We start from the raw sequence: 6,767 nt of genomic DNA, 5'->3' as shown, positions 1-6,767 counted from the left end.
CATCCATCACTTTACCGGGGCATTAGTATCCACACAGCCCACATGGTGAGCACCCCTCTACTGGTTCCACTAAGACCTCTTTCAGCAGCACCCTTAGCTTTCCCAGGAGGTCTCCCATCCAGGTACTGACCAGGCTCACACCTGCTGAGCTTCCATGAGTAGCCAGTAGTGAGTTACCAAATGATGGCATGTAAGAACTGAATCTCTTTAGTCTTTACCAAAGAAGACTGTGAATCAGATTATGACTATGAACCAGTTTGATTAAAGAGCTTAAAACTCAAAGGACAAGTCAACCAAAGACTTATTTCTGGTTTTCAAGATGAAAAATAAACCAGGGGATGCAAATTCAATTAACAGGAAATGCAGGGTTGAGGCAGTTACCCCCTAATATTGTTGAAGCTGACAATCGTGGATCCATCTAGGTATGGGCATCTAGGTATCTCATTTGATAAGACCTAATTGAACCTCCTCTCATCTGCATGTATATGCCCCACATAACTTTTCCCTGGGTGGGAATATATATATCCTGCATGTATTCGGCTGCAAGTATTGATATCTACTGTAGATATTACTTGGTTGTAGAAATGTTTCTCTTTCCAAATTTGGAAAATAAGCTTTCTGTATTAATATGACAAAATACATATTCCAATATCATAGACCTGTTTTTAATAACAAAGTTAAAATAAGTGCATGTCTATCAACTCTGCATGCATACTCTGTTTTGTCTGTCATATGAAGAATGAAGGAAGACACAGGATACTTAAGAGGAATTTTAGTGCTCAGGCCTATTATTAACCTTTAATTTCCTTAGCCATTGTTTCCTCATTGCAAACTCTGATGCTTTAAGAGGAACTAAGCATTACCTCATCTCTGGTGTAAGATATTTAAAATAGCTTCTGTGATATCAGCTATTACTCATCTCATAATCTGTTTAGTGTTTATAGGGCAATACTGAATGTAATTCTAAAGGAAATATGCTGGATGAACAGACAGACAGATACACAATAATGTAACCATTGCATACTATTCAATTTAAAAAACATACTAACCTCCATACACGTAAAAAGTATTTATAGATTTCTTAATGTGAAGAAATGACATCAGGAGTGACTAAAAATTACTGACAGCTGAAGTTGAGTGCACTTGTTTGTTGTCATCTCTCCCAGACCTTCATTATAAAGTCCGTTAAGTAACACGTTTATGATTTCTGTCATTATCAAATTGCCTTGTTCACAGAGAATGAACCAGAAAGTTCTTGATCTTGAGGGATCCTCTTCAGTCCCCCCCAGCTTCTCCCCCACCCTCGCAAAAAATGTCTCACTTCCTCCACGAGGTGGGCCATGACTTCAGTCCAGTGAAGAAACAAAGGAAGCACTGAGACCTGCGTTAGATTAATTAATGAATAATCGCTCTGAACTCTCCACACCAGCTGATAAGAGTATGGAAATTCCACCAACAAAATTCCAGCTGTGTTATGTTTGGCACACCTTTACATTGATACAACATTAAAAACAAAATTTCAATAAGGCAAGAGGAGCTCAAAGTCTCTAAAACGCTTCCTACCAATAACGTGGAAAATCAAGTGGATTTAGTGAAGGGTGAAATAATGTAGCCTGATTCCAATTCACCAAAAACATTCTAAAGCAGTCCATTACCATAATTACCCTTGGCTTAAACAAGAATGCAATAGGTGAATAAAGAAGATCTACTCCATCCTGAAGACATTTCTATTATTATTAAAAGAAAAGAAGTAGAAAGGGTCAGGAAAGGAGGTTTTTAATATTTCGATTCGGTCCACACTGCATCAGAACATAGACAATGAATCAACTATTTAGTCAGAACTACAAACATTTATTTTTTAAAACTCCAACATGTACAATTTTTAGAGCTGTCCTGTTTATGTTTTTGAAAAAGAGTGTTAAGGAGATACAATGTACTGAAATGTAATTGAGTCTGAGGCAACCTAGGAAAGAATTGTAACTATTATTAATAAGCTAGAACCGATTACTCAGTAAAGTTATTACTAGTCTAGTTACTAATATCTATCCTGGCCACAATAGGAACAATAGGAAGATTGGAATTCGAATGTGAGAATGCACCTGTTGAAATGTTTTTTCTCTATGCAAACAGCATGTGTTACCCACAGCAAAACCATAGGAATGGTAAACCATTCATAAGTAGACACATTGTACATCATAAATTACACCTGTCTTCAAACCACATTCTTGAGCATTAGATCCACATTTCTGATTACTACAAAATCAGCATCTGTTGCTAATCACCACTAGAAAGAGTCAATTGCACACAATTACTCCAAGCTTAATATTTCGATTTATATTCTTAATGCAAACCACTACATAACCATTTGGCTTGTTCAGAGTCAAGCAGAGTTTGAAGGAATAAAGGAAACTGGGGTATAGTCTCATACAGTACCTTCTGACTGTTACATCACCACACATCTTGTGATAAGAAGTAGCACCCACTTGAAGGGGAAGTTTAAAAGTTGCCGTGTTACACACAAGCTTCTCTTGAGCACACGCCCTCTAGGGAAAGTATTACTGTTCAAAGCGATATAGAATACAGACGTATTCTGTTATGAACTCTCTGTGAGACAGAGATGCATTGTGAGACATGGTCAGTGTGTTTGCCACTAGTCTGAAGTCACCAAAATGCTAGTGTGTTTTTGCTGAGGCAGTAAATAAATGTGTACAGTCATGTAGAGAGTCACATTCTTGTTGATGAGGAATCACACCTGGTCTGGATACTTCTGATCCTTGCAATGTACCGAGAAATGTAAAGAAAGTACAAGGCATGCACATATAAGCACAGAGAGAAGAAAGGTTATCATGAGGTGATTAGAAGCATGGAGCTGTTGTGTCTTATTCTTAATGAGAAAGCTCTGACAAATCCATGGGTCCTTTATTACTGAGCAAGTCTCCTTAGTCCAAGGCAGTCTAAGTCTTTGAGAGACCAAAGAGGCAGTTTATCTATTGCTTGCATTGAAATGTGGTGTAGAGGTGTTCATTCTTCACTGCCAGTAGATTTAAAACAAACAGCATCCCTGTGTGACTGTTTTCCCCACATTGCAAAAAACATCTGAGTCTGGAGCTCCTCAAAGGTTTATTGTTAAAGTGCTCTGACCCATGTAATGAGCTCATAACTGTTGGGCAGAAGGCATTTAACTTTCTAAACTGGAATCCGTCCCACAACTAGCTCTACCCAGCAAGCTCAGCAGAGACTAGGCCATAGTGCAGAGGCGGGTGAAATAAAATCAACAGCTGTCCCAGTGACTGTACAGAAGAGTGGTACCCCCATACAGTTCTAAGGCAATCCCCTGTCATGTGAGACTGAGATCAGAACCACGCTTTTCCTTTTTCCATTGTCCCTTGCTTTCTCTTACTCCTCTTTCTTAACTCCGATGATCACTTAGTAACTTAAAACCCACGGACTACAGTCACGCTCCAGGTTTGCAGTGAGTGGCCAGCACTCAGTCAGAGCTGCGTTGAGGGATATCAGTTTCTTACTACGTAACTAAAGCCACACAAGCCAGGCCATTTTTTTGTTTTTGTTTTAAAACTATAACGTTTTTTAAAAAATGAAACAAAAGTTGATATTTTTAAGTATAAACTGTATTAACATCGGGTTTCATCAGAAACATGAGCAGATGATTCCAAAAATATTTCATTAAATAAATGAAATATAGTAAATATCCTCTGATTCAACCCCTGTGTCGTGATGTGGTATTATGTTGAAGTCATGTGTATTACATAATTAAAAAACTCTGTTTCTAAGGTATGAAAGTGATGCATTGCCCTCTATTGTCATCTCATCCCACGCTTACCAAAACCTCTAAAATTAGACTTGGAGCGAAGCAGCATCCTTTCCATCTGGGGGCGAAAGTAAAGAATTTGGTTTCCAACTGTTTGTGAAGGGTGAAAACATCCTGTTCGTACATCTAGGCATGTTGCTGAAAAGACCAAAACAGGCAGGTGTGCGTGTGAGTGGGAGTAGGGACTTCGTCATCTGAGTAGAGGCAGAGAAAAACTGAGACTTGTAAGCACGACCTGCGTAGAATCTTAATAGAAAAAAATCCCACCAGTAAAATGTAAAAGGAAGCTGGAGTTTCTTTATTCAAAGCATTTTTATGGTGCATGTTTTGTTTAAAAGGTCATTTCTCAGTCAAGGGTCTTAAGAAGGTCTAAAATGTTCTCCCTGTTTTTTGTACTGGGGAAGCAGTGTTTTTTTCTTAACATTAATAGCACATTTTACTGTAGAGCTGGTAAACTACAGTACTGCGGGTTCCTGAGCTTCATGTCATAAATATCTGTACCAGTAAAACTCATGAAAGCTTAAGTTCATTTGAGAAAATATTCCTAAAAACATGAACAGTTTTTACACAAACACAATAGCAGACATGCTCATGAATTGCAAAATGGTTTTGGTTTTGTGAGTAAATAGGATCAAGGGGTAATGTTAAGATTAGAAATATGTTAGGGATTAGTATTACAGTTACCAGGAACCATAATTCAGTCAAGATTGACATTACAACACCAATAACCAATTTTAAGTCCATGCTCTTATTCCAAACCATCTTCCTCAACTGCAGCACACAAATGCAATCAAGAAGCTGGTTCACATTGAGATTTGCTTTTCAAAACTGTGATCTTTACTGTAATAATATGTTGCCTCAACAAAACACGGAAGAATTAAAACATGCCCAGTGTTTTTTTTGGAATTCTGTATCCAGGACTTGTCCTAGGACAACTGCTCTGGATCTCCATTCCCCTGAAAACCTGCTGCTGTGATAGATGTCTTATTTGGGTTGCAGGGATTCTGAGAAAAAGCCCAGGGGTTTCCAGGGTTTTCTTTGGACACATTTCAGCCAGTTACCAAATCCTCCTCCTCAAACAGTGTAATTCACCTCCTGGTTTTCTCCTTAACGTTTCAGCATCTTGAAGCCAGGGGAAAAAGTCTAAATGAATGTATTTAATTTTCTTGAGGTGCGGACCTTTATAAGGAATCCAAGCATGCACAGACTGTATTCTCCCATTACAGCACTCACTCCATAGTTCTCGAATCCCTCAGAATGTCCAGTCTGTTTTTTTGTGAGTCACTCACAAATAGTTAAAATCATTACATTCTGTTTTGTTCTGTCCTGTTAGTCCGTTTGGCATTACAAGAGTTTATTTGTCCCAGATTTCCAGGAATGCAGCCTGACAGTTTTGGCGTGTTGAAGAGAGTGGAGTGGTGTCAAGCAGTATGCCCAAGTACAAACCCTTAGGAGTTTTTAAATAGTTACTGTTTCCATTCCTTTCAATTTCACCCGTCACTTCGATAGGAAAAGGAATTTCACATAAGGGAACAGGAAGGAAGTTGAACAATATTTAGCCGTGCTTTTCAAAGAGGGAGATCATAACTCCCCATATTTAACTGGTGCTCTGAGGCCAGCAGAGATTGAAGACTGTACCTTGGGACCACTCCCTTGATGCTCAAGAAAGTGAGCTACTGTAAGTTGTCATGAATTAAGAAATAAACTGCAAAATTTAGATTGCCGGGTTTTCCAAGGTTCAGACTGAACCTTGGCACTCCCACCTTGCTAATTTAAAATGGAATCTTTCCATGCTTTTACAATTCCCCACTCATTTTAGGTAGTTATGCCCAACAAACACTTGAGCAAGACCATTCAGACATACTTTTGCCACTGTAGAATGTGATTAGCTCTTCACAGATATTTAACCATTGTTCCTTACTTGTTATCAGTAGCACTATTACAGTATGTATAGTTGCTAAATATTATAATAATACTGAACTTAAATATTGTCATGGACTAGCTTTGCCAGTACTGTATGTAACAGTATTGTGAACTTTTGCCTTGCATAACCTTTGAGACTCGACTCACACCCTGTCATTAACAGCTGTGCTGGTACCTCGTCATGGAGAACGTACAGGGGTACAGGGTGATTACTGTATAAATATAAAAGTACCTCTGATTCAACTAAACCCTGGAGAAATTAGTTCAGTTCATCATTAGTTCAGGGGCGTCAGATGCATTGACTAGAGCGTTGTAGCTCTTCTACTGTCTGTACCCCAACCCTAATTGGTTCAATTACGAGGTTAATTGGATAAATTCAAGCCTGGTATTTCTCTCTCGGGTCTGAAATAATGCTATCAACCTTATTAAATACCTGTATTGCTTGTTTCAAAACAAGAACATTTTAAGTGCTCAGCTGTAAAACTAAAACACTTCTAAATGTTTTGGAATAAGCCTTTCAGAACTTAATAACATCCATTAAGCGATTGATTGCTAAAATTGCAACGAGAACACGGAGACATGCAGCCGTCCAAGAATGGGGTTTGACAGTGCTGTTTTCTTACCCATACTACAAATTTGCTTTCAGTGTAAATGTAAAGGGAAAAAAAACTTTTATCGTTAAAATGTTTTACAGAAACCTTTGAATTAGACGCCTAAAGGTGATGTAACTTTATTTAGCCAAGTACTGGACACGAGGTCATTAAAGTAACTCAAAACAGCCCTCGCGGATTTTCCCATTTTTGGATTAGAATATTTATTTTATATGATAGGAAAAACTCCCGTGTGTTAGATATATATAAATCCACAATATTAAAAACAACTGCAAGATGCAGGATCGTACCTGTGGACGGTGCACACCCACAATAACCATCTCTTGGCGAGCTGTGTAGTTCCTTGCTCTGTGTCGGAGAGTTTGGGGTTAAGTAGGGGAATTCTGCGAAAAGCGGTAGCCAAT

The sequence above is a fragment of the Lepisosteus oculatus genome, chromosome 20 (genome assembly GCF_040954835.1).
Source record: "Lepisosteus oculatus isolate fLepOcu1 chromosome 20, fLepOcu1.hap2, whole genome shotgun sequence".
Lineage (NCBI taxonomy): Eukaryota > Metazoa > Chordata > Actinopteri > Semionotiformes > Lepisosteidae > Lepisosteus > Lepisosteus oculatus.
Note: the sequence above shows the minus strand (reverse complement) of the source record.